Source organism: Piliocolobus tephrosceles, chromosome 17, assembly GCF_002776525.5.
Source record: "Piliocolobus tephrosceles isolate RC106 chromosome 17, ASM277652v3, whole genome shotgun sequence".
In the NCBI taxonomy this organism is placed as follows: Eukaryota; Metazoa; Chordata; class Mammalia; order Primates; family Cercopithecidae; genus Piliocolobus; species Piliocolobus tephrosceles.
This window is the reverse complement of record NC_045450.1, coordinates 14285206-14312127: the sequence shown is the minus strand read 5'-3', so window position 1 is coordinate 14312127 and position 26922 is coordinate 14285206. Positions and strand designations below refer to the sequence as shown.

The 26922-nt window shown below is 45.3% G+C and overlaps 1 non-coding gene across 1 annotated transcript; it reads right to left on the bottom strand.

Annotated features, from left to right (window-relative positions):
- Positions 1 to 10445: 10445 nt before the first annotated feature.
- TRNAT-CGU lies at positions 10446 to 10517 on the bottom strand. Its single transcript has one exon. It is a non-coding gene; the product is annotated as a tRNA-Thr (tRNA).
- Between the last annotated feature and the right edge of the window lie 16405 nt (positions 10518 to 26922).

Genomic DNA, 26922 nt, shown 5'->3' with positions numbered 1-26922 from the left:
GGTGCCTGTAATCCCAGCTACTCAGAGGATGAGGCATGAGAATCGCTAGACCTGGGAGGCAGAGGTTGCGGTGAGCCAAGATGGTACCACTGTACTGCAGCCTGGGCAATAGCTACTCAGTCTAAAAAAAAAATAAATTCCAGGCTGGGCACAGTGGCTCACACCTGTAATCCCAGCACTTTGAGAGGCTTGAGGCAGGTGATTGCTTGAGCCTAGGAGTTCAAGACCAGCCTGGGCAACATAGTGAGACCCTGTCTTTACAAAAATAAAAATGAAAAAACTAGCCGGGTTTGGTGGCACATGCGTGTATTCCCAGCTTCTCAGGAGACCGAGGCAGGAGGATCACTTGAGCCCCGGAGGTTGAGCCGGCAGTGAGCTGTGATAGTGCCACTGCACTCCAGCCTGGGCGACAGAGTGATACCCTATCTCAAAAAAAAAAAAATTAGATATACAGAGTCACCAGTTCCTTAAAATAAGAAAAAAATAATGGTCGGGCGCAGTGGCTCAAGCCTGTAATCCCAGCACTCTGGGAGGCCAAGACAGGTGGATCACGAGGTCAGGAGATCGAGAGTATCCTGGTTAACACGGTGAAACCCCGTCTCTACTAAAAATACAAAAAAATTAGCCGGGCGTTGTGGTAGGTGCCTGTAGTCCCAGCTACTCGGGAGGCTGAGGCAGGAGAATGGCGTGAACCCAGGAGGCAGAACTTGCAGTGAGCCGAGATCGCGCCACTGCACTCCAGTCTGGGTGACAGAGCGAGACTCCGTCTCAAAAAAAAAAAAAAAAACAGGAAGAAAATAATAATAACAATAATAATAGAGTAAAATAAAATTCCAGGTCCCTGTGGACCTCACCTTAACTTTGCTGTTTCGAATGAAAAACACAAGGAAAGTCAGAGCTGTAGATGCTTCTGCTCTGTGCGGTTGGCCTTCGCGGCAGAGCCTGTGATAGTACCAAGCTTTTATCATGTCCTGACTGTGTGCTCGGCATTTTCTACACCAGAGACCACTTCACCATCAAAGCAACCCTGCAAAGCAGGAACTGTCATTTATTACCATTTGACAGATGAGGAAACTGAGGCCACAGCAGTGCAGTTACTTGCTCAGGCTCCTCAGTCCAGAAACTGCTAGAAGGATGCTGGGAAACCGAGTGCAAACTGCCAGCCCCCTCATGCTCAGCCCCATGGGTGGTGTTGACAGCTCCCTGGGGCATCCTAATAGCTTCCAAAGGCAGAGAAGACAAAGACAGGAAGTGACTTGTACAAGGTCCCCCTTTGGGTACCCCCACGTTAATTTTTTTTTTTTTTTTTTTTTTTTTTTGAGACAGAATCTCGCTGTGTCGGCCAGGCTGGAGTGCAGTGGCACGATCTCGGCTCACTGCAACCTCCCTCTCCTTGGCTCAAGCAATTTTCCTGCCTCAGCTTCCCAAGTAACTGGGATTATAGGTGTGTGCCACCCTGCCTGGCTAATTTTCGTATTTTTAGTAGAGACAGAGTTTCACCATCTTGGCCAGGCTGGTCTCGAACTCCTGACCTCAGGTGATCCACCTGCCTTGGCCTCCCAAAGTGCTGAGATTACAGGCATGAACCATCTCACCCGGCCCGGGTACCCCCACTTTTGAACAGATGCCTCTATGTCATTGATGCTAAGGTCTCTATGTCTGGAGCATCCTCTGCTAGCCCCCTGTCCCCACCCCCCGGGCATCTCCTCCACGCCTTCCAAGCCCCACCAGGAGCTTTGTTTAGGTGAGTGCTATCTCTGCTCACGCTCATGTGCATCTGTCCTTTCCTTTTTTCTTTTCTTTTTTTGAGACAGGGTCTCACTCCCATTGCCCAGGCTGGAGTGTGGTTGTGCTATCTCAACTCACTACAGTTTCGACCTCCCAGGCTCAGGTGATCCTCCCACCTCAGCCTCCCTAGCAGCTGGGACTCCAGACACGTTGGCCACCACCAGCTAATTTTTTCATTTTTAGTAGTGATGAGGTCTCACTCTGTTGCCCAGGCTGGTCTTGAATTCCCGAGCTCAAGTGATCCTCCTGCCTTGGCCTCCTGAAGTGCTGGGATTACGGGCTCAAGGCACTGCTCCCGGCCTGGGTCAGTCCTTTTCTTATGATCACATTCATTAGTCCCCTGCCATTTGTCTGTAAATCCCCTGGGGGAGGCAACCCATCTCTCGTGACCAGCAGCCCTGGCACCATGCCGAGTCTAGCACATGGTGGGGCACAATGAAGGTGTGTTAGAAAATGAATGACAGGCCAGGCACAGTGGCTCATGCCTGTAATCCCAGCACTTTGGGAGGCCAAGGCGGGTGGATCATCTGAGGCCAGGAGTTGGAGACCAGCCTGGCCAACATGGTGAAACCCCATCTCTACTAAAAACATAAAAATTAGCTGGGCGTGGTAGTGCACACCTGCAGTCCCAGCTCTTTGGGAGGCTGAGGCAGGAGAATCGCTTGAACCTGGGAGGCAGAGGCTACAGTGAGCCAAGATCATGCCACTGCACTCCAGCCTCCATCTCAAAAAAAAAAAAAAGAAGAAGCAGCAGCAGCAGCAGCAGCAGCAACAGCCTGGTGCAGTGGCTCACATTTGTAATCCTAAGACTTTGGGAGGTTGAGGTGGGTGGATCACTTGAGGTCAGGAGTTCGGAACCAGCTGGTAACAGGGTGAAACCCTGTCTCTACTAAAAAATACCAAAAAGTTAGCCGTGCATGGTGGCAGGTGCCTGTAATCCCAGCTACTTGGGAGGCTGCGGCAGGAGAATCCCTTGAACCCAGGAGGTGGAGGTTGCAGTGCGCCGAGATCGCACCACTGCACTCCAGCCGGGGTGAGAGGGCAAGACTCTGTCTCACAAAAAAAAAAAAAAAGAAGGGAGGGAGGGAATGGGGTTGGGATTGCAGTGCCTTCCCCCTGTGGTGATGGCAGGGCTCCCAGGAGGCCGAGAGCTCCAGGCTCTGGGTGGACAGAAAGACAAACTACCCCAGACCTACAAAAGGGTCCATGGTTCCCAGTGGTCTGGGAAGAAGATCCTCGCCGGCTAAGGCGGTGATGCCACAGTCACTCCAGAGGCTGGTTCAGAGGCTGGCTTCACCATGAAAAGAGATACCAGAAATGCAGTCGTGACCTGGGATCAATTCTTAGCCCTTTCGAGTTTCAGATCCCTTGGTAGCAACGACAGGGATGTGAAAGGGTTAAGTTGCATGGTACCCAAAACTGCGTGTATGGTCTGGCATGTACTAGGCACTCAATAAATTGTAGCAATTATCATTTGCTATTAAATGTGGCGATAAACGGTTGCGCCTGCATATGCTATGAGTAGATTTAGAAGTGCCAGGAGTGCTCTCTTCTCTCCTTTAAGCCATAGTTGGTTATCCCTGGTTTCAGCTTTATCTTTGCCACTCAGTGCACTGAAATCAAAGTGGAGAAGGCACTGGTCTAGCTGGGTCCAGGCTGGCCCTGGTCACCCAGGCAGGAAAAGTTAGCCTCAGAGTTTTGGCAGAGTGGCCAACATGTGTCAAGAAACTAGAGGAAGGCCAGGCACAGTAGCTCACACCTGTAATCCCAGCACTTTGGGAGGCTGAGGCAGGAGGATCGCTTGAGGGCAGGAGTTCAAGACCAGCCCGGGCAACATAGTAAGACCTAGTCTCTACTAAAAAAAAAATTTTTAAAGTAGCTGGGCCTGGTGGCATGCGCCTGTAGTCTCAGCTACTTGAGAGCCTGAGGCAGGAGGATTGCTAGAGCCTAGGAGTTTGAGGCTGCAGTGAGCTATGATCACACCACTGCACTGCAGCCTGGGTGACAGAGGGAGACTCTGTCAAAAAAAAAAAAAAAAAAACAAAAAACACGAACATAATTCTAACCCAAGTGGAAATGAAAGAATTGGTCAACTTCCCTATCAGCATAGAACTTTTCTCTGGAACCCACATGACCAGGGTTGCGGCACCGACTCTCAGACCAATACCAACTTAAAAATAAATGCTGCTGCATTTAAAGTTTTTTGACCAGAGGTTGCACTTGGCAGCCTGCAGGCCAAGTTGAGCCCACATATGTGTTTCATTTGGCCTGTGGAGCATTTAAAAATAATAATAAATTTGACTTAGTGGCCAACATTTTTAAATCAGGAAATTTCATATTTTAAAAATCCAGATTTCTGGCCGCTTCTTAAAAAAATGGATGATCCAAAGATTTGGCAGCAGAGAGCCTGTGTTCCCACAGGGCCACAGTCACTTGGGGCAGAATAGTGGTATATTTGTTGTTAGGGTATGCTAGCTGCTGTTACGGACAACCCCGATCTTTCAGTGGCTTAGCACAATACATGTTTATTTCTTGCTCATACCACTGTCCAAGGAGTAGGGGACCGGCATGGTTCTCAGAAGACAGGGATAACTTGGGGGCATCCTAGAGTCTATTTACCATGCTTCTCAAAGGAAGATGAGGGGCTTGTATTTGCGTGTTTCAAGAATTGTTACAGGTTTTGCATTTAGCAAGGCCTAAGTTTGGGGGTTCTTTTTTAGCCACAGCAAGTAAAAGTCAGCTTGGTCACCTGAATTAGAAGGGCAGGGTGGAAGCAAAAAAAAAAAAAAAAAAAAAAAAAAAAAAAAAAAAACAACAACCCAGAATGGTGGGAAACGTTCATTGTGCGCCAGCCTGGTGATTTGCTCAGCAAAACTCAAGTTGATGTGATATAAACAACGTCTGCTGCTTCCAGGGGCCTGCCACAATATTTTCTTTTAAGTGCTACTCACGCCTGAAATACACTTCTGGTTTTGAAATGTGGTTCTCAGCCCATGTACGTCTACAAACCACCCGTTCCCTTATTAAGAGTTCCATTTTTAATTCTCAAATGTAGGTTTCCTAAGCGCATGATGTCAGCCCAGATGGGAAATCGACAGGGCAGGGGGACTGGAGGCCTCCCCTTGGAGAGGGTCAGCGTGATGACAGGACAGGGCTTTCGCGCTGGGAACTTAGCATCATCCCCGTGCAAGTGGCCACTCCCTGTTAATGTCTCTGCTCCCCAGAGCCCAGAGATCTGATCACTCTTTACATTTTCTTTTTTCTGTTGTTAACTTTGTATATTTTGCTGCAAAAATAGTGAATCCAAAAGCCATATAGTATCTCTTTGCCAAGGCCATAATACTAGGAAAAAACTTGGAATTTTCTCTGCAATTTCGTCCCCACTTCTCACCCCACCTGGAGATATTATCAATAGCATGAGGCGTGGCGAAGCCTTCACAGGGGTATGGACTTTGTCTACACTCCAAGAAACCAAAACCAACACACATATACACACATATGTAATGATAAATGCATATTTATTTTTACAAAAACAAGATATCAAAAATCAGTGATACAAGATGAGTAAGTTTGAGAGATCTGCTGTATATAGCTAACAATAGGATACAGTGCACATAAACATTTGTTAAGAGGGTAGATCCCACGTTCAATATTCTTACTCCACACACAAAAGGACACATGGAAAGTTTTGGAGATGATAGATATGTTTATTACCTTGAATTTTTTTTTTTTTTTGAGACAGTCTTGCTCTGTTGCCCATGTTGGAGTGCAGTGGCGTCCTCTCAGTTCACTGCAACCTCTGCCTCCTGGGTTCAAATGATTGTCATGCCTTAGCCTCCTGAGTAGCTGGGACTATGGGTGCACCATACCCGGATGATATTTGTATTTTTAGTAGAGATGGGTTTTCACCATTTCGGCCAGTGTGGTCTTGAAGTCCAGGCCTCAAGTGATCAGTCTGCGTCGGCCTCCCTAAGTGCTGGGATTACAAGGTAATACTTAATTCTTGATTGTGGTGAGACTCTCAGCAGGTGCATGCATATGTCCAAATGCATCAAATTATACACATTAAATATGTGCAGTTTTCTGGTATGTCAATTACACCTCCAGACATCTTTAAAACAAAACAAACAAACAGAAAAACCAGACTATCAACTTTTCTCACTTAACTATATTCATTATTAGGTCAGATCAACCCATCAATCATTCCTTTAAATGGCTTCCTACCGTATCATGACATTGATGGGTCAGCATTTACTGAACCGTCCTGGATGGCGGATGTTTAAAATGTTGTCGTCAGAAGAACTCCACGACAGAGGAAGCAAGTTAATGTGTGTCATTCCGAATTTGCAACGGGAGAAACTGAGGCACGGAGCCATTCACGTGGCCAGTCCAAGGCTCCCACCAGTTCCCAAGAGATGCAGGGGCAGAGCGGAGTCTCGCACTGCTCTTGCTTCACGCCTCCACAAGGTGTATTGTTAAACTTGCTCCTGCACAGCCTCTGTTGACAAACTGCCCGTCCTTGCTAAAGCTAGGATCCTCACAGGAACCTTGCCTTTCTCTCTTGCTTCAGAAGTCCTGTTAGGCTGGGCGTGGTGGTGCACACCTGTAGTCACAGTTACTTGGAAAACTGAGGCAGGAGGATCGTTTGAACCCAGGAGTTTGAGGCTGCAGTGAGCTATGACTGTGCTACTGCACTCTAGTCTGGGCAACAGAGCAAGACCGGATCTCTACAAAATAAATAAGTGAAAAGTTCTGTTGAACCCTATTCTGCCACTAACTGTGAATAACAGACAGGTGGGTTGGAGGAGTTTAATTCCTTCTTTCCCAGAAAGCCACGGGCTTCTTATGCAAATCTACCTCCTCCCTCCCGCTGGTCATTTTTGCATGCTGGGGTCCCTAAGCGTCTCTCTAGGCTGTGTCTCACCTGCCTCTCCTCTCCAACCCCAGCATCAGAGCCCTTCTTATCTTCCCTCTACACGTCCAACAGAGATGAGGCATTGATTCTGCAAAGAACAAAGAGAGTTGACTTCAAGGTGACTTTCAGACATGAAATTCATACAGAAGTTATAGAAGTCCAAACGTGGCTTTATAGATTCAGGAACACAAGTGGTTTAAATGAACACAACATGTCTTGTTTATTCAGACGCATGATCAGCTTTGCCTGTTTCAGTCTAAACAGAACCTGTATCAAGGATTTAGCTCACTAGTTTCCCATACTGCGTGTGCCAAACTGCTTTTGCAGTTCAGGCACCCCCAGATTTCAAGGAGAAGTTACAGTTTTGAGACTTACGTGTCATCTTTCAGGCTTGAAAATAAAAAAACAAAACAGCAAGCACTTCTTCATACACACATATATATATATCCTTAGTCATTTTGTGTAAATTTTTTGCATAAATGGTATCTACAGTACATTATGTAAATTGTGCTTTTCTAATACATTCTCCACCTGATGCAGACAGGCAGTGGTGGGGATGGATGAGAATGGGCTCTCTCCCCGGGTGATGTCACAGAGAAGGAGTGCTGGTCTACTCTGTGGATGGGGACAGAAAGACAAGAAGAGGACATATGGGTGGACAATTCCATGCTCTTCACAGATACTGGCCTACCTGCCCCGGAGCAGTGTTTGTTTTTGTTGTTGTTGTTGTTTGTTTCTGAGATGGAGTTTCACTCCTGTCAACCAGGCTGGAATGCAGTGGTGCAATCTTGGCCCAATGCAACCTCTGCCTCCTTGGGTTCAAGCGATTCTCCTGCCTAAGCCTCCTGAGTAGCCAGGACTACAGGCACGCACCACCATGCCCGGCTAATTTTTGTATTTTTGGTAGAGATGGGATTTCACCATGTTGGCCAGGCTGGTCTTGAACTCCTGACCTCAAGTGATCCACCCGCCTCAGCCTCCCAAAGTGCTGGGATTACCAGCGTGAGCCACCGTGCCTGGCTCATACATGATCTTTTGTGGCACCACTTCAAAAAGAAATGAATGGGCCAGGCACGGTGGCTCATGCCTGTCATCCCAGCACTTTGGGAGGCTGAGGCAGGAGGCTGAGGTGGGAGGATCGTTTGAGCCCAGGAGTTTGAGACGAGCCTGAGCAACATAACGAGACCCCATCTCGACAGGATAAAGAAAAAAAAAAAAAAAAAAGCCAGGTGTGGTGCTAGCGCCTGTAGTCCTAGCTACTTGAAAGGCTGAGTTGGGAGGATTGCTTGAGCCCAGGAGTTTGAGGCTGCAGGGAGCCTCAATGATAGCACCATTGCACCCCAGCCTGGGCAATAGCACGAGACCCTGTCTCCAAAACAGAAGTAAAATAAAAAGAAATGAATAGATGCTTCAGTGAAAACAAGAGAACATTCGACATTTATTCGCTTTAATTCTGAATTGTTCTAATTTGCCTGTGTCCCAAAAGGTTATTGTTGTGTTAGGGTGGGGGCTTTGAGGGATAGAGTGATTCTGGAAAAAAAATTGCACATGTAATACAATCATCTTGAAGAAAACCCAAACAATGTACAGCACCTGGTAAGAAGTGAAGGAACCCTTTCAACAGCTTTCCTAGTCTACCGCCCTCCAAGGGGGTGTGTACCCTTCCACCCCTTGTGTACCGCTCCTGGGGACCAGCAGCACCAGCATCACCCCAAGACACTTCTTAGAAATGCGGCACCTCAGGCCCCACTCCAGACCTCCTGAGTCACAACCTGCTTCTTAGCAAGATTCCCCAAGTTGAAGTGTAAGAAGCACTGGTATTTGCTATTTTTTTTTTTTTTTCTTTTGAGACGGAGTCTTGCTCTGTCGCCAGAGCTGGAGTGCAGTGGCCAGATCTCAGCTCACTGCAAGCTCCGCCTCCCGGGTTTACGCCATTCTCCTGCCTCAGCCTCCGGATTAGCTGGGACTACAGGCGCCCGCCACCTCGCCCGGCTAGTTTTTTGTATTTTTAGTAGAGACGGGGTTTCACCGTGTTAGCCAGGATGGTCTCGATCTCCTGACCTCGTGATCCGCCCGTCTCGGCCTCCCAAAGTGCTGGGATTACAGGCTTGAGCCACCGCGCCCGGCCGGTATTTGCTATTTTTATATCATTAACTTACCTATTTATATATATGTCTACACACGGGCTCCTTCCTGGGTTTAGAATATGGCTGTCATGGCCTAGTGTGGGGGCTCACGCTTGTAATCCCACCACTTTGCGAAGCCGAGGTGGGTGGATCACTTGAGGTCAGGAGTTTGAGACCAGCCTGGCCAATATGGTGAAGCCTCGTCTCTACTAAAAATACAAAAATTAGCCGGGTGTGGTGGTGCACACCTGTAATCCCAGCTACTCAGAAGGCTGAGACAGGAGGATTGCTTGAACCCAGGAGGCGGAGATCTCGGAGTGAGCCAAGATCGTGCCACTGCACTCCAGCCTGGGCAAGAAAGCCAGACTCTGTCTAAAAAAAAAAAAAAAAAAAAAAAAAAAAAAAAAGAATATTGCTCTCGTTTGAACAGTGGTCCTCAAGATGCGGTCCAACATCAGTATCTCCAGGGAGCTTGTTAGAAATGCAAATGACCTGGGCCCAGCTCGGAGCTGCTGAATGTGGAATCCGTGTTTAACAAGCCCTGTAGGGGAGGCGGAGGCACGCTCACAAGTGTGGAACCCCTGCTGTAGAAGGGGGACACTTACCCCCGGAGCTCCTGCTCCCTCCCTCTCTCCCTGTGTCTCCCTCCGAGAGCCCGTTCTGGCCTGGCCAGTTCACCGAGGGAAGCGCAGAATCCAGTTCCACCAGGTACACATGAGGCGCTCCACGAACGCCTCCTCCAGTTAGGAATCTCAGACTCATACAGGCTTCCCCAAATTCACTCAAGCTGGGTTTCAGAGTGCACGATGCGGCGGTCCTGGATTGGGGTCATTGCATAACGTCTTCAAAGCCATGCCAGCAGCCCCTTGGTGCATCCTTCGTGATGCAAAGAAAACCTGTGTGATCTGACGGGAGCTGCGTTTACGGAGGCCGCCTCCGAAGCAGCAGCCTTTCCCGGCAGCTGCTCACAAGCGCCCATTTTACAGAGGGGCAAGCGGGGGCTCAGAGCGGGAGGTTTCAGATTTGCGTGTCAGAATTGCTCCAAACCTGGGCAGGGTTGCTTCTTTTTCAAATGCAATGCCTACAGTGGATTTCCTTTCAAAAATAGCAAGCCAGACAGACACCAGCTGACTCTGGGTGTGGGCTCTGTATCAGGCAACGGCAGGGCTTTTGTTAGAGCGGATAAAATTGGATTTTCCTGTGCAGAAGAATGTGGAGGGGCCCTTAAGCCAAACGCCAGAAGCTGGAAGTCTCCTTGCCCCAAGGGTGTTGGAGCTTCCCTGAGGCCATGATCTGCAGCCGACCCTTTGGGTTTGCGAGTCCCGCCCCACCCCCGGAGCCCTCCACCTTCTCCCAGGGGATGAAGCGTCCCAGGGGTGGCTGTGTGTATGGATCCGATCGCCAGGGTCGGCCAGATTTGCGGCCCAGACGCGCCGAGGCTGGACCACCCAGACTTCTACCTTCTGCAAGGGAAGGAGGGGAACTTGAACCCAAACCCTTGAAGGAAAACAGTTGGTCAGGTCTGCAGTCCAGTGGAAAGGATCTACTCGCAGAATGCGGCAGGAGTCGAACCACTCCTAAAAAGTCTCCACCCTACAGGGTAAGGCTGAGACACCAGGCACGGACGGGGTTCGAACCCGTGATCTTCGGTTTACGAGACCGACGCCTTACCACTTGGCCACCGCGCCTGCGTTACGATGGCGGCTTCGCGAACCTCTATCCTGGCGCTGCTCCCGTGCGCTCGCCCGGCGGGCACGAGCGCGCACCGCCCCCTTCCCCGTTGCGGCCGGCGGGGCGGGGCTTCAACGGGCGCGCGCCGGCGGGTTCCGGGGCTCGGGGGCTCGGGGGCGCGGCCCGCGGGGTCCTCCGTCGCCCGCAGCGGGCTGGGGGACCTCTGGAGCCGGGGCGCGGCTGGATCGGTGTCCCGAGGGTCCCACGGGCGGGGCGCCGGCCGGCGTCTCAGAAGGCGGGTTCGAATCCCAGCCCCGCCAGGGATGTGGCGCCACGGGCAGGCTCGACTCGGAGCTTCAGTTTCCCCTCTAGAGCGAGGCACCTAGGAAGCCAAGGAATGGTGGCAGTTTTCCTTATCAGCCCGACTCCGGGCCGTCCACCGCCGCCTTGCAGGGATCCTACGCCCAGCCAGGGTTGCTGGATGGAGGCGTGATATTTAGAAAATAAAAGCTCCTGGAATTTCCGCCTTTGGGAGGCCCGGGCGGAAGAATCGCTTGAGCCCAGGAGTTTGGGGCTGCAGGGAGCCGAGATCGTGCCACTGTACACTAACCTGGGCGACAGAGGGAGACCTTGCCGCAAAGAAAAGAAAAAAATAAAACAAACAAACAAAAAACCGGAAGTTTCTTCTTTCCCCGGTTTACCTGTTTAGCCGGGATGTATCCCCGGTCCCAAGACCAGCAGCAGCACCTGGGATTTTGTTAGAAATGCAACTTCTCTCCCGCCCAGACCTGCTGACTCGGCGGCTAAGTCAGCCCCAAGGCATCTGACAGTTCAATGTGCACGCTCATGTTTATAGATTCAGACATGCCCTTTGATTTCCACACAAACAGACTGATTTACTGTTCTCTGCACTTTGAGTTTTCATGAATTAATGTATGATATGTTAATTGAATGGCTCTTGGTAGGTAATACAGTTTAATCACCACAACTAATAGCATTGTTTGAGAAATATAACAATTTCTATTATTCATGCATGTGTTGTGTAATATTAACACAAATAGCAAATCATATATACTAAAGTATATACTATAATGGGATTATTATGCATGGGTGGGTTACCTTAGTCTCTAGTAGCTACATGCTTTTCCATTGAGTGGCTGTGCTACAGTTGATTTAAACTATTGCTGTAAGGTGGGCATTAGGTTGACTGGAGGTATTTTGAGCACAGAACATTCCGCTACTGTGTCTCTGCCTGCTGGTACCAGTGATGCGGTAGGGTATATAGGGGCCTATACTAAGAACGTCCACAGCCTACCATGCAGGTGTATAGGCAAATAGGAAGCTGAAAAATACCAGGGAGATGCTTTAAATGTCAAGGTTTGGGCAGGTGAGTAGAAAAGGTATAATTTTCCCTCCGGGCATCAGGACCGGAACCCTGAGGCCTTGCACCTGGAGTGCTGTGGCGCTCTAAGTGCAAATCACCTGGTAGCTCCCCAATTAAAAGAAAGACTTGGAGAACATTTTCAGAAAACGTGCACTACCTAGCATTGCTTCTGAATAGCAGATGATAGTACTGGCTCCACTGTCCCCGTCCCGTTTTTTGTTGGGGCGGGCGGTGGGTGTTTATTGGGTTGTTGGAATTACTGTCCGTAAGTGGCAGAGGCTTATGAAAATAAATCAGCAAATGAAGGAAAATCACATGGGGGCTGAGTCCAAAACTAACTGGCAGGTAGAATGGAAATTGGATTTTAACGGGTACTTTTAAAATCTTTGTCTTCTGAGGGAAGGGAGGCAGTTGAAAGCCTCAGGTGTCCCAAGCACACGAAAAAGGGGCGTATGTACCTTGATGGGCAGGTGGGATGCACTTTGTATCCTCAGGGCCTAGGGGCCCCTCTGACCCTCTGCAAGCCCTAAAAGAGACCACACAGGTGGCAGGTGTTGGGCTGATAAGCCCTTTTATCTGGGAGGTGAAAAGGAGACCTGAGGAGCCCCAGATCACAGATACCTGGAGCGTGGAGCTGTCTGTTCTGGCCCTGGCGTCTGCACAAGGTATGTCCTCAACAAGTATTGTCGAACGTCTAAGATTCCCTTTCACATGGTTCTGGGAACCCTCCAACCACTGTACTAACAAATGTCCCAGTGCTGAACTTTCAGCAAGGCTTTTGGTGATTAAGCCAAAACGTTCCATTTCTCAGTCATAAGGAATTGGCCATCGTTCACCCTTACTGAAAAACTTTAAGCAAACATTCCCTGTCCTCTGACAGGGTCCGTTGTCCAGATTAGGTCCTGATGGCACACAACTGTGACCCAATCCTAGGCCTCGCAAATGCTAGGGCGAGGAACCAGGGTTGGCTGAAGCAGACGGTGGTTTCAAGGAACTAGAAAGGCGATATTTTAAGTGAGGAAATGTCAGAATTGATCTGGTGACAAAGCCAAGTGCCATGATGGAATACTTTTGATCTTGTTGTTTCTTCTGTATAATTAAGTTGCCTAGATCTGAATAATTTATAAGCATCCACTTTTCCTTTGTGTTGAAACTTAGGCACTCTTTTCTATTTTAGATATATATTTTGTTTGTATCTATATGATCTATATATCTATACATATATATGCCTTTAATCTTTTTTGGCTTTTTCTGGCACCTCTATTTCCCTGTGCCTATCTGTAAAGTTGAAATTCTTAGGCCGGGTGCGGTGGCTCATGCCTGTAATCCTAGAACTTTGGGAGGCTGAGTTGGGTAGACTGAGCTCAGTAGTTCGAGACCAGCCTGGGCAACATGGTGAAACCCAGTCTCTTCTAAAATACAAAAAGTTAGCTGGGCGTGGTGGCACACGCCTATAGTCCCAGCTGCTCCGGAGGCTGAGGCAAGACAATCGCTTGAACCTAGGAAGTAGAGGTTGCAGTGAGCGGAGACGGAGTGAGACTGTCTCAAAAATTTCTTAACCTGAGCCCATGCACTCAAGCCCAGGAAATGTGTGAATCCCCCAAAAGTATATATAAAGTGCGTATGTAGCTTTCCTGGAAAAGGGATGTCACAATTTATCAGGGTTTTTGTTTTTGTTTTGAGACAGGGTCTCGCTCTGTCGCCCAGGCTGCAGTGCAGTGGTGCAATCTCGGCTCACTGCAACCTCTGCCTCCTGGGTTCAAGCGATTCTCCGGCCTCCGCCTTCTGAGTAGTTGAAATTACAGGCACCTGCCACCACACCTGGCTAATTTTTGTATTTTTAGTAGAGACGGGGTTTCGCCATGTTAGGCTGGTCTCGAGCTTCCGACCTTGTGACCCACCTGACTCAGCCTCCCAAAGTGCTGGGATTACAGGCATGAGCCACTGTGCCCGGCTGTTATCAGATTTTCAAAAAGACCTCCCGAGGGTCTTAGAAGGCTGAATGCCTTGTTACTTACTCTCTCCCTTCCTGATGGTGCCTGATTAACCTGAGCCCCACGAGGATACAATATCTCTCTAAAGTGGTTTAGCTACAGCTGTGGGTGTCTGAAAAATTGTTTCTGAACAATTCAGTGGCAGTGTCTCCAAGATACTTCCTGGCTCCAGGGACGACCTGGGCTTCCCTCAGTTCCTCCATCCTGGCTCACCTCGTGTGCCTGGTGCCTGGTGCCATCCACAGAGTGAGGGTGGGCAACAGAGGGTCTTCCTGGCCTGTGAGAGGCTGGCACCTGTGTTATCTCAGGTAAGCCTTGGTGGGGGCTGGGTGGCACCTGCAGGTTTTATGAAAATGCAGGCTGATTCAGTTAGTCTGGGCTGGGTCCACGGGGCTGCCTTTCTCACCTCCCAGGTGATGCTGCTCCCTGGTCCAGGGCCTCACTTTGGGAAGCACTGCTTTAAAGTATTCCTGGATAAATTCATTTGCTTGTGGAAGAGAAAAAAGCCTTGAGCTTGGATATTTAGGTCATCTGAGGTCATGACAGCGGGCTTTTTACTAACACCCTAAATAAAGATTTTATCTAAAGAAAGCATACTTAGCTACTTACAGTATCCTAGCTCCTTGAGGCAAGGGCCCTGTGTTGTGAGGGATAGGTAGGGCTCTTTTTGTTTTTTAAAGAGACCGGGTCTTGCTCTGTCACTCAGACTGGAGTGCAATGGCACGATCATAGCTCACTGCAGCCTCTTACTCCTGGGCTCAAGTGATTCTCCTGCTTCAGACCTGGGCTCAATTGGTCCTCCTGTCTCAGCCTCCTGAATAGTTGGGACTATAGGCACATGCCACTATGCCTACCTGGCTAATTTTTTATTTTTATTTCTTTTTGGAGATGAAGTCTTGCTCTGTCACACAGGCTGGAGTGCAGTCATGTGATCTCTGCTCACTTGCAAACTCTGCCTCCCAGGTTCAAGGATTCTCTTGCCTCAGCCTCCTAAGTAGCTGAGATTACAGGCATGTGCCACCACAGCCAGCTAATTTTTGTATTTCTAGTAGAGATGCTGTTTCACCATGTTGAGCATGCTGGTCTTGAACTCCTGACCTTAAGTGGTCCGCCCACCTCAGCCTCCCAAAGTGCTGGGAGTACAGGCCTGAGCCACCTCTCCTGGCCCTAATTTTCAAATTCTTTTGTAGAGGTCGGGGAGGTGGGGGGATCTTGCTATGTTGCCCAGGTTGGTGTTGAATTCCTGGGCTCAAGTGTTCCTCCTGTCTTGGTTTCCCAAAGTGCTTGGATTACAGGTGTGAGCCACCGTGCCCAGCCTCGGCACCATTTGTTGAAATGATTGCCCTCTCACCATTGAATTGCCTGGGTAACGTTGTTAAAATTCCATGAACTGCGTCTGTGTGGTCTATTTTTGGTCTTTTTATTCTGCTCTGTTGATCCATATGTCCATCTTTATGGCAATTACCACCAGTCTTGATTATTGCATATTTATAGTGGTACAAAATCAAGTGCTGTAAATCCTTCCACTTTGTTTTTCTTTTACAAAATTGTTTTGCCTATAATAGATCCTTTGCATTTCCATATAATTCTTGGAATCGGCTCATCAGTTTCTATAAAATGCCTTCTGGGATTTTGATGGGGAATGCGTTGAATCTACAGATGAATTTGGGGGAAATTGATGACTTAACAGTATGGAATCTTCCTATCCATGAATATTTCATTTCCCCATTGTTTGATGCTGATGCCTGTGAATCTTTAATTCTGAATTCATTTCTTTGGAATTGAATTATGTGTGTTTCCTATGATTTTTCAGTGGAGGAGGAGTTGGAATGATTATGGTAACTGTATTCACCTCCTTTTAACACCCTGTCCAAGTGAAAATCCCCACCACATGTGGGAATTGTGTCAGCACTGGCAGAATGCGGCGAGATGTGTGGTCTGTGTAACCAAAAATCTTCTGGCTTGAAAAGAGAGGTGATGATGATTGTTTCAACACCCTTAACAAATAATGGCAACCACACACAAAATGTTACAGGGACGAAAAGTAGATTTTTTTCCTGCGCAGAAATTACAGTTGTACAGGATGCCCTGGTATCACCTCATCAAATCAATCTTTGAACCTCTCTAACCTTGGAAAATATCTGTTTAAATTGGTTCGTTCCAGAGCCAGAACAAGATCAAGTTGGCAGCTATGAATAATAAAAAGTTTTGTTCTTTTTTTCCTTTCCTTTTCTTCCCCCCAGATAAGCTGTAAAAAGGTCAACCAGATTATCTGAGCTACAACATTAGCATGCAGAGTAGACAACGGGTTGATCTATATAAGAAGCAGTAGACAGTGAAAGAACAAAATTGCTGTTTCTCTTATCATTCTTCCTGTGTGGAGCAGAGGGCCCCCACCCTCCCAGCTCTAAGTTCCCTTCTTCCCTCCTTCCTCCTCCTCTTTTTCAAGGTTGACCACTGTTAGGAGTTTACTTGGAATCATCACATTATCTTTTCTTTTGCTTTTGTGTTGATACCTATTTATCCATAGGAAATAATTTTGGGTAGGATTTTTTTCTCCCCACAAATGGTATCATATTGTATACTTTTTTGTTGTTGTTGAGACAGAGTCTCGCTCTGTTGCCCAGGTTGGAGTGCAGTGGTACGATCTCGGCTCACTGCAACCTCGGTCTCCCGGGTTCAAGTGATTCTCCCTGCCTCAGCCTCCCGAGTAGCAGGGATTACAGGCGCCTGTCACCATGCCTGGCTAATTTTGGTATTTTCAGTAGAGATGGGGTTTCGCCATGTTGGCCAGGCTGGTCTCGAACTCCTGACCTCAGGTGATCCACCCTCCTTGGCCTCCCAAAGTGCTGGGATTACAGGGGTGAGCCACCGTGCCCGGCCATACACATTTTTTAATGTACATATTTTGGATTCTACAGACCACTGGAGGTCCAGCCATATTCCCTGTGGCTCTAGCTCATTCCTTATTTGCCGAATTCTCATCCCCTAGGTGACTGCACCACAGTTTTCATAATTCCCGGTGGGATGCTATAGCTCACTCCTGTAGTCCCAGCACTTTGAGAGGCTGAGGTGGGCAGATCACCTGAGGTCAGGAGTTTGAGACCAGCCTGCCCAACATGGTGAAACTCTGTCTCTACTAAAAATACAGCAATAGCCAGGCGTGGTGGTGCGTGCCTGTAATCCCAGGTATTTGGGAGGCTGAGGCAGGAGAATCGCTTGAACCCAGGAGGCAGAGGTTGTGATGAGCCAGGATCACGCCACTGCACTCCAGCCTGGGCGACAAGATTAAAACTCTATCTCAAATAATAATAATAATTATTATTATTCCCCTACTGCTGGCCACCTAGGTTGTTTTCAATTTTTCTTCATTACAGCTTGTCTTGCATTGTTGCATGTGTCCCTCATGCACGCGTGTGGAGTTCTTGGCCATGGATATAAGGTCCATTGCTTTCCTAAGATGACCTCTCTGTGTTGTATTTTACCAGCCTTATCTGCTAAAAATATCTGCTTACTGGTGAGTGAGCTGGCCATCGGTCCCACTGGACTCCAGGAGCGATGTTTGCTTTTGCTCGAGTCTCTCTCATTTTTAGCTTTGTGTGGGGTTAGTTGAGAGGAGGTGGAAATAATCAGCCTCACCCTTTGTGTAACAACGTGGCCAATGTTTACCCAGCTGCTTGAGATGCGTGTTATGGGTTGGAGTGTACTGGTATCAAACCAAATTCCTTTGGTTCTTTTTAGTGTTACGAGCTTGTAAGATACAATATGTAAATGTCCAAAATTAGTTCCTTCACATATGTTGCTACTTTCTGTAAAGTAGTAGGAGAATCTCACATGATGAATGATAGATGGTATGCATTTTTCAATATAGGAAATAATCATTTATTTCCCTTTATGTGTATTCATATTATACATTTCAAACACTGAGACCTTTACTCACATTATCCAGGAAGCGATTTTGATAATGACCTTTTCCTAGACCTTGTCTTTTAAGATCCCTGGTACATAAATGACACAATCTTCTGCGTTGCAATGTTTAAGAGACAAAGTCTCACTCTGTCACCCAGGCTGGAGTGCAGTGGTGCAAGGTCAGCTGACTGCAATCTCCATTTCCCAGGTTCAAGCAATTCTCCTGCCTCAGCCTCCGGAGTAGCCGGGATTATAGGCGTGCACCACCAGGCCCAGCTAATTTTTGTATTTTTAGTAGAGACAGGGTTTTACCATGTTGGCCAGGCTCCTCTCCCACTCCTGACCTCAAGTGGTTTGCCCACCTCAGCTTCCCAGAGTGCTGGGATTACAGGTGTGAGCCACTGTGCCTGGCCTGGGTTGTAATTGTTTTAAACCAGTACGGTGTTTTTGTGAACTTAAGCTTACTCTTGAGCCACCTTCCAGATCCATACTCAAGCAGTGTATATGTGGTTAAGGATGGGATCTATGTTAGGAAGTTTAAAGTGACTATTTAAAAATGTCATCTCCTGTCATCAGACACCAATTATCATCTCCTCAGCTTTTGGTGTGGGAGGTGATTATTCCCAGTGCTGTTCTTGGCAACTTGAAAAGATAAATGGGTGGAAGGAAATGAGAGCAAAGTGTGATGAATTTACTTACTGAGCCAAACACACCTTTTGTGTTTTTCCCTTGCAGCTTTGCTTGAGTGCTGTAAAACTGTAAATGTCCCTGTGAAGCTCAGGTGTAAAAGTGTTGAACATGAAATGTGACCTTTATGTTCTTCCTTCATCCATTATGGACACATTAGAATTTCTTGATGGAAACGTGAATAACATTTTATCGGAAACATCTCGTTGTTCTTTTTCATGGTTCTTAAAATGCTGTCATTCTTGCAACACTTTCTTTGCAGCTGTTTGTTGGATGCTAGCTTATTGCCCTGGAAGTCTAAATGGCTTTTCTCTGGTGTTTACCTCTGCATGTTTCCCATTTGTTATGGTATATTAGTATCATTTAATCCTCTGCAATCTTTAAAAATAGGTGGGGCACAGTGTCTCACACCTGTAATCCCAGCACTTTGGAAGGCCAAGGCAGGAGGAGCACTTGAGCTCAGGAGTTTGAGACCAGCCTGGGCAATGTGGTGAAAACTTGTCTCTACAAAAATACACAAATTAGCTGGGTGTGGTGGCATGTGCCTGTAGTCCCAGCTACTTGGGAGGCTGAGGTGGGAGGATCACTGAAGCCCAGGAGGCCGAGGCTGCAGTGAGCCATGATGGTGCCACCGCACTCCAGACTGGGTGACAGAGAGAGACCTTGTCTTAAAAAAATGAATAATAATAATAATAAACCTCGAGGGAAAATATTTAGAGAAAGTATAAATACTGTAGCCAGACCTCATCCTATCTCAAATAAAAGGTACTATTTCCATCCAGGTAAAAGCACCTGTAGAAATCTAGGTGGCCTCTCTCTTTTTTTTCTCCAAAATTGAGTTGTTTGCTTTGTTGTTTCTTCATGTCCTTTTGTTATCCTTCCCTCTCACCCCCAACAACTGCCATTCTGCTTTCTGTCACCATATGTTAGTTTGCACTAACAAACTAATTTTGATTTCTTTTTGAGACGGAGTCTTGCTCTGTCACCCAGGCTGGAATACAGTGGCAAGATCTCAGCTTGCTGCAACCTCTGCCTCCCAGGTTCAAGCAATTCTCCTGCCTCAGCCTCCTGAGCATCTGGGATTACAGGCATCCCACTAATTTTTATATTTTCAGTAGAGATGGGATTTTGCTGTGTTAGCCAGGCTGGTCTCAAACTCCTGATCTCAAGTAATCTACCTGTCTCAGCCTGCCAAGGTGCTGGAATTACTAGCATGAGCCACCATGCCTGACTAATTTTTGTATTTTTAGTAGAGATGGGGTTTCACCATGTTGGTCAGGCTTTCTCAAACTTCTGACCTCAGGTGATTTGCTCACCTTAGCCTCTGAAAGTGCTGGGATTACAGGTGTGAACCACTGCACCTGGCCCACATCCTGGAATTGTATGTACATGGAATCAAACAGTATGTGCTCTTTTTTCCTGGCTTCTTTCCCTCAGCATAACTGAGACTCATCTGTATTGTACATTATTGTGTACCAAGAATTCATTCCTTCTTGTTGTTGAGTGGTATGGAATTTTGAGTTGTTTCTGGTTTTTGGCTATTACCAATAAAACTACTGTGAACATTTGTGTATAAACCTTTGAATAGACATATGTGTTCATTGCTTTTAGACAGATACACAGGAATGCAATCCATGGGTCATAGGTTTATCGTTTTAAGAAACTGACAAACTGTTTCCCCAAGTGGCTGCACCATTTTACATTTCCACTAACAGTGGAGGAGAGTTCAGTTCCCCCATATCCTCGCCAACACTTAGTGTGTTCAGTCTTTTTACTTTTAGTCATCCTAATAGGCATTATAGTGGTATTGCATTGTGATTTTAATTTGCATTTCTCTTTTATTTTTTGACGGAGTCTTGCTCTGTTGCACAGGCTGGAGTGCAGTGGCATGATCTCAGTTCACTGCAACCTCTGCCTCCTGGGTTGAAGTGTTTCTCCTGCCTCAGTCTCCTGAGAAGCTGGGATTACAGGCGCCCTCTGGCACCCCCGGCTAATTTTTTGTTTGTTTTTTTTTTGAGGCGGAGTCTCGCTCTGTCGCCCAGGCTGGAGTGCAGTGGCCAGATCTCAGCTCACTGCAAGCTCCGTCTCCCGGGTTCACGCCATTCTCCTGCCTCAGCCTCCCGAGTAGCTGGGACTACAGGTGCCGCCACCTCGCCCGGCTAGTTTTTTGTATTTTAGTAGAGACGGGGTTTCACCATGTTAGCCAGGATGGTCTTGATCTCCTGACCTTGTGATCCGCCCGTCTCGGCCTCCCAAAGTGCTGGGATTACAGGCTTGAGCCACCGCGCCCACCCCCGGCTAATTTTTGTATTTTTAGTAAAGAGTGGATTTCACCATGTTGGCTAGGCTGGTCTCAAACTCCTGAATTCAGGTGATGCGCCTACCTAGGCCTCCCACAGTGCTGGGATTACAGATGTGAGCCACTGTGTCTGGCCAATTTACATTTCTCTAGTACTAAGATGTTGAGCATTTTTTCATGTGTTTGTTTATTTGACATTCATTTGTTGTCTTTGGTGAAGTTTCTGTTCCATGCATTTTTCATTGGGATTTTAAATTATTAAAATGTGAAATTTTAGGCCGGGCGTGGTGGCTCACGCCTGTAATCCCAGCACTTTGGGAGGCCGAGGCGGGTGGATCACGAGGTCAGGAGATCGAGATCATCCTGGCTAACACGGTGAAACCCCGTCTCTACTAAAAATGCAAAAAATTAGCCGGGCATGGTGGTGGGCGCCTGTAGTCCCAAGTTACTCAGGAGGCTGAGGCAGGAGAATGGTGTGAACCTGGGAGGCGGAGCTTGCAGTGAGCCGAGATTGCGCCACTGCACTCCAGCCTGGGCGACAGAGTGAGACTCTGTCTCAAAAAAAAAAAAAGTGAAATTTTGTTTGTTTTTGTGTTTAAGGCTAGCCAAGTAAAGCAGTGGGAATGGATGAAGGAACAAAGAAACTTACCTGGTTGTGACCAATTGGTTGTAAACTGCACTCAGACCAGTGAGATTCTTGATAGATTCTGAATATAAATCCTGCATCAGATACGATTTCCAAGTATTTTGTCCAGTCTGTGGCTCTTTTTAATCTTTTAACAGTGTCCATTAAAGAGCAAAAGTTTTAAATTTTGATTAAATCAAATTATTAACTTTTTCTTTTATGGATCATTCTTTTTTTGTTATAGCTAAGAAATCTCTACCTAACTCAGTCACAAATGTTTTCCTCTACAAATTTTATAGTTTTAGATTTTATATTTAGGTCTATGACTCATTCAGAGTAAATTTTGTATATGATATGAGTTACGGATTGAAGTCCGCTTTTTTGCGTATAGAGATCCATTTGTTTCAGTATCTTTTGTTGAATAGACCATACTTCCTCCACTGAATTGCCTTTGCACCTTTGCTGAAAATAAGTTGTAAGTTGTCCATATATGCCTGAGTCTCTTTCTTGACTCCATTTTGTCCTATTGATCTATTTGTCTATCTTTACTGTCTTAATGTAGCTTAAGTCTTTTTTTTTTTTTTTTTTTGAGATAGAGTCTTGCTGTGTTGGCTAGGCTAGAGTACAGTGGCATGATCTCAGCTCACTGTAACCTCCACCTCCTGGCTTCAAGCAGTTCTCCTGGCTCAGCCTCCCAAGTAGCTGGGATTAGAAGCGCGTGCCACCATGCCCGGTTGTTTTGTATTTTTAGTAGAGATGGGGTCTCATCATGTTGGCCAGGCTGGTTTCGAACTCCTGACCTCAAGTGATCCACCTGCCTCGGCCTCCCAAAGTGCTGGGATTACAGGTGTGAGCCACTGCACCTGGCCAGTGTAGCTTAAGTCTTGAAATCAGGTAGCATTAGTCTTCCAACTCTTTGTTCCTCCTTTTTTTTTTTTTGAGTCTTGATGTCACCAGGCTGGAGTGCGGCAGTGCGATCTTGGCTCACTGCAGTCTCTGCTTCCCGAGTTCAAGGGATTCTCCTGCCTCAGCCTCCCGAGTAGCTGGGATTACAGGTGTGCACCACCACATCCAGCTAATTTTTTTGTATTTTTAGTAGAGATGGGGTTTCACCATGTTGGCCAGAATGGTCTTGATCTCCTGATCTCATGATCTGCCCGCCTTGGCCTCCCCAAGTGTTGGGATTACAGGTGTGAGCCACTGTGCCCGGCCTGTTCCTCTTTTTGACTATTCTATTTCTTTATCATTTCCATATGAATTTTAGAATCTGGTGACAATTTCTACAAAAAACCTGTTGGCATTTCGATTGCGAGTGTGTTAAATCTGTAGATCAATTTGGGGAGAATTGACCTATTGGCAATAATTGAGTTTTCCAATGCCTGGACATTATACATCTTTTGATTTACTTAGGTCTTCAATTTCTCTGTAAAGTGTTTTGTAGTTTTTAGTATACAGACTTCTCGTATCTTTTGTCAGATTTATCCTGTGTATTTCATATTTTTGATGCTATTATAAATGGCACTATTAAAAAAAATCAATTCCTGATTGTTTATTGCTAGTAGATAAAAATACAAGTCACTTTTGTATATTGATCTAATATTTTGCAAATGTCTTTCTGTCTCTCCACTCCTTAAGGAATTGAAATTACTGATAGAGTAGGCTACCGCAGGTTCTCTCACCATACTAATCTTCATTTTTTTCTTTTAAATTCTTTTTTTTTTCATTTTGCATGGTTATGATGTCTTCATATTCACTATATTTTTCTGTAATGTATTTTCCATTATTCTCAGTCAGTGCATTTTTCATCTCCAGATATTGTAGTTTTCATCTCTGACAGCTCAATGTATTAAAAAACTTGTTTTTGTTTCTACTTAACTTTTCGATCATATGGAATTCAGTTATAATGGTTTTAATGTCCTTGTCTGCAAACTGACATTTCTGTCAGTTCTTTTTTGTTTTCTAAACAACTTCTGCCTTTAATAATTCTTTTTAAAAACAACTTCCTGGTTCGTTATAATTAATTAATTAATCATTAAATATGTCATTTTTTGGCTTGTATTTGTTAGATGGATCTGGAGCAGGGATTAGTCTATAATCCTCAATGCTGGGGAAGGATTTTCTTGAATACTTCTAATGTCCCTTGCATTATGAGTTTTTCAGCTTGGCTGGTGGCAACAGGCACTATTCCCATCACGGTATGCGTACTGGGAGCTGTTAGTAATTTTGGGGGGTTGTTCTCTCCCAGGTCATGTGTAGTGTGTTTACACCCATATACCTGTTAGTGTTCTGTGCTGAATATTAAAAGAGACCCCCTGTAGATTTCCGGAGTTTTCTCAATGTAGCTCTCTTCTCTAGTATTATGTGCTACAAAGTCAAGCTGTCTCGACCTCCTGGATTCATTGCCCTGGCTTCCAACTTAGGAGTCCACTGGCTCTACCTGACTTCCCTGGACAACAGTACAGCTCACCTTGTTTCCTGTCCCTCAGATATAACTCTTTTGTTATTTGACATCTAGCATTTTCCAAAGGGTTTCATATATTTTGTCCATCTTGGCGGTTTCAGGTAGGAAGTCAAGTCTGGCCCCTGTTCCTCCATTTTGCTTGAAAGCAGAAGTCTTCTGTGTCATTGTTTGGAGGTACTAAGTTTTAGAGTGCTTGATTATGCATCAGCAAATAACCAGAAGACTAGATTTGAGGGCACAAAAAGTCACTCTTACAATAAATGTGCTTAAAATAAATGGATGTTTACTAAGAAAATTGGATTTCTTTTGAGATGGAGTCTCACTTTGACACCCAGGCTGAAGTGCAGTGGTGCAATGTCGGCTCACTGCAGCCTCCACCTCCCTGGTTCAAGTCATTCTCCTGCCTCAGCCTCCTGAGTAGTTGGGATTACAGGTGTGCATCACCACGCCCGGCTAATTTTTGTATTTTTAGTAGCGATGAAATTTCATCATGTTGGCCAGGCTGGTCTCAAACTCCTGACCTCAAGTGATCCACCTGCCTTGGCTTCATAAAGTGCTGGGATTACAGGTGTGAGAGCCACTGTGCTCAGCCTACTTAGCATAATGTTTTAAAGTTCATCCATGTTGTAGCACGAGTCAGTTCATTTCTTTTTTTCTTTTCTTTTTTGGCCAAATAATCCATTGTATGAGTACACTGCATTTTATCCATTCATGAGTTGATGGACATCTGGGTTGTTTCTACTTTTTGCCTATTATGAATAATGGTATGATAAACATTCAGGTACAAGTTTTTGTGTGGACATATATTTTTCATTCTCTTGGGTGTGTGCCTGGGAGCAGAATTGCTGGGTTATATGGCAACTCTATTTTTAAATTTTTTTGAAGAACTGTTAAATTGTTTTCCAAAATAGTCGCATCATTTCTACCACAAGCAGTGTATATGGGTTTCAGTTTCTCCACATCCTTGTTGATGCTCGTTATTATCTACCTTTTTAGATTATAGCCATCCTATCATCTGTCAAGTGGTATCTCATGTGGTTTTGGTTTGTATTTATCTGAGGTCAAGCACTTTTTCATGCACCTATTGGCCATCTGTATCTCTTCTTTGGAGAAGTGACTTCAGATTCTTTAGTCATTTAAAAATTGTTTATCTTTTTATTATTGAGCTGTAATAGTCTTTTATATATATTTCAAATACAAGTCTTTTATCAGATACATGATTTGCACAGTTTTTCTCCTATTTTGTGGGTTGTATTGAATTTTGTGGGCAGTGCTATTTGGAGCACAGAAGTTTTTAGCCTTGGTGATACCTAACTGCCTATTTTTTCTTTTATTGCTTATGATTTTGTTGTCCTATTTAAGAAGGTTTAGCCTAACCCAAGGTAAGACAGATTTTCTGTTGTCTTCTACAAGTTTGGTTTACTTCTTTTAGTTTGATCTACTTTAAGTTTTTATGGTATGAGGTAGGGAGTCCCAATTCATTCTTCTGCATGTGGATATCCAGTTATCTCAGCATTGTTTGTTGAAAAGACAGTTCCTTCTCCCATTGAATTATTTTGGCATTTTGTGTGTGTGTGTGTGTGTGAAAAATCAATGACCATAATATGAGAATTTATCTCTACTGTTAGTGCTATCCTATTGATCTTTATGTCTATTCTTATGCCAGTACTACACTTTGAATATTGTAGCTTTGCTGTAAGTTTTTAAATTGAGATGTGTGGGTCCTCCAACTTTGTTCTTCTTTTTTTTAAGATTTTGGATATTCCAGGTCCCTTGAGTTTCATATGAATTTTAGGATCAGCTTGTCTATTCTAGCAAAAAGCCAGCTAAGATTTTGATAGGGAGTGTATCCAATTTGTAGATCAGTTTTGGGGAATATTAACATGTTAACAATATTAAGTCTTCAGATCCATGAACATGGATGTCTTTCCATTTATTTGTCTTTTAGAAATATTTTCAGAGTATAAGTCTTATACTTCTTTTGTTAAATTTATTCCTAAGTATTGTTTGTGATGCTATTATAAATGGCATTGTTTTCTTAATTTCATCTGTGGTTTATTCATTGCTACTGTACAGAAATGCAATTGAGTTTTGTATCCTATGACCTTGATGAATTCATTTTATCAGTTCTAATTGATTTTTAGGAAATTCTGTAGGAGTCTCTGTATGCAAGATCATGCCATCTACAAATAGAGATTGTTTTATTTCTTCCTTTCCAATCTGGATGCCTTTTATTTCTTTTTCTTGTATAATTGTCCTGAGTAGAAACTCTAGTACAATGTTGAACAGAAGTTCTAAGAGTGGACATCTGTTTTTTTCCTGAGCACTGGAGACAAGCATTCAGTCTTTCACTACTAAGTATAACAATAGCTGTGGGTTTTGTGTAAATGACCTTTTGACGTGAGAAAGCTCCTTTCTAGTTCTAGTTCATTGCACTTTTATTGTAAAGGGGCGTTGAATTTTGTCAAGTGCTTTTTCTGTGTGTATTGGGATGATCATGTAGTTTTTGTACTTTATTCTATGGATATAGTGTTTTGCATTAATGGATTTTGAGCGGTTAAGCCAACTTTGCATTCCAGGAATAAACCCCACTTGGTCATGCTGTATACATTTTTTGCATATTACTGGATTTGATTTGCTAGTATTTTATTTAGGACTTTAGTTTCTATACACATCAGAAATACTGTTCTTACTAATCTTTTTTTACCATGAAATATTTCTGACTCACAGAAAATAGGGATAATTAAAATCAGCTAGTTAACTTATTAGTATTTTGCTATATTGGCTATAGAATTATTAAATGAAATATTAGAAAGTTAAAGCCTCCTTTCAGATGCTGCCCAATCTAATTTTTTCTTTCCAGAAATATTCTGAATCTTGAAACTGACCTGAGTCCTTACCACCCATGTTTTTGTACTTTATAAAACACATAGCCTTGTTTTAAAATGTTACTTGAATTATGCAGGCTTTATTCTGAACTTTTTCCCCCCTCAGCATTTTGTTTCAAGATTCTTTTACATTGGCACATTAGATTTAGTTCATTCCTGTAAATTGCTGCATTTA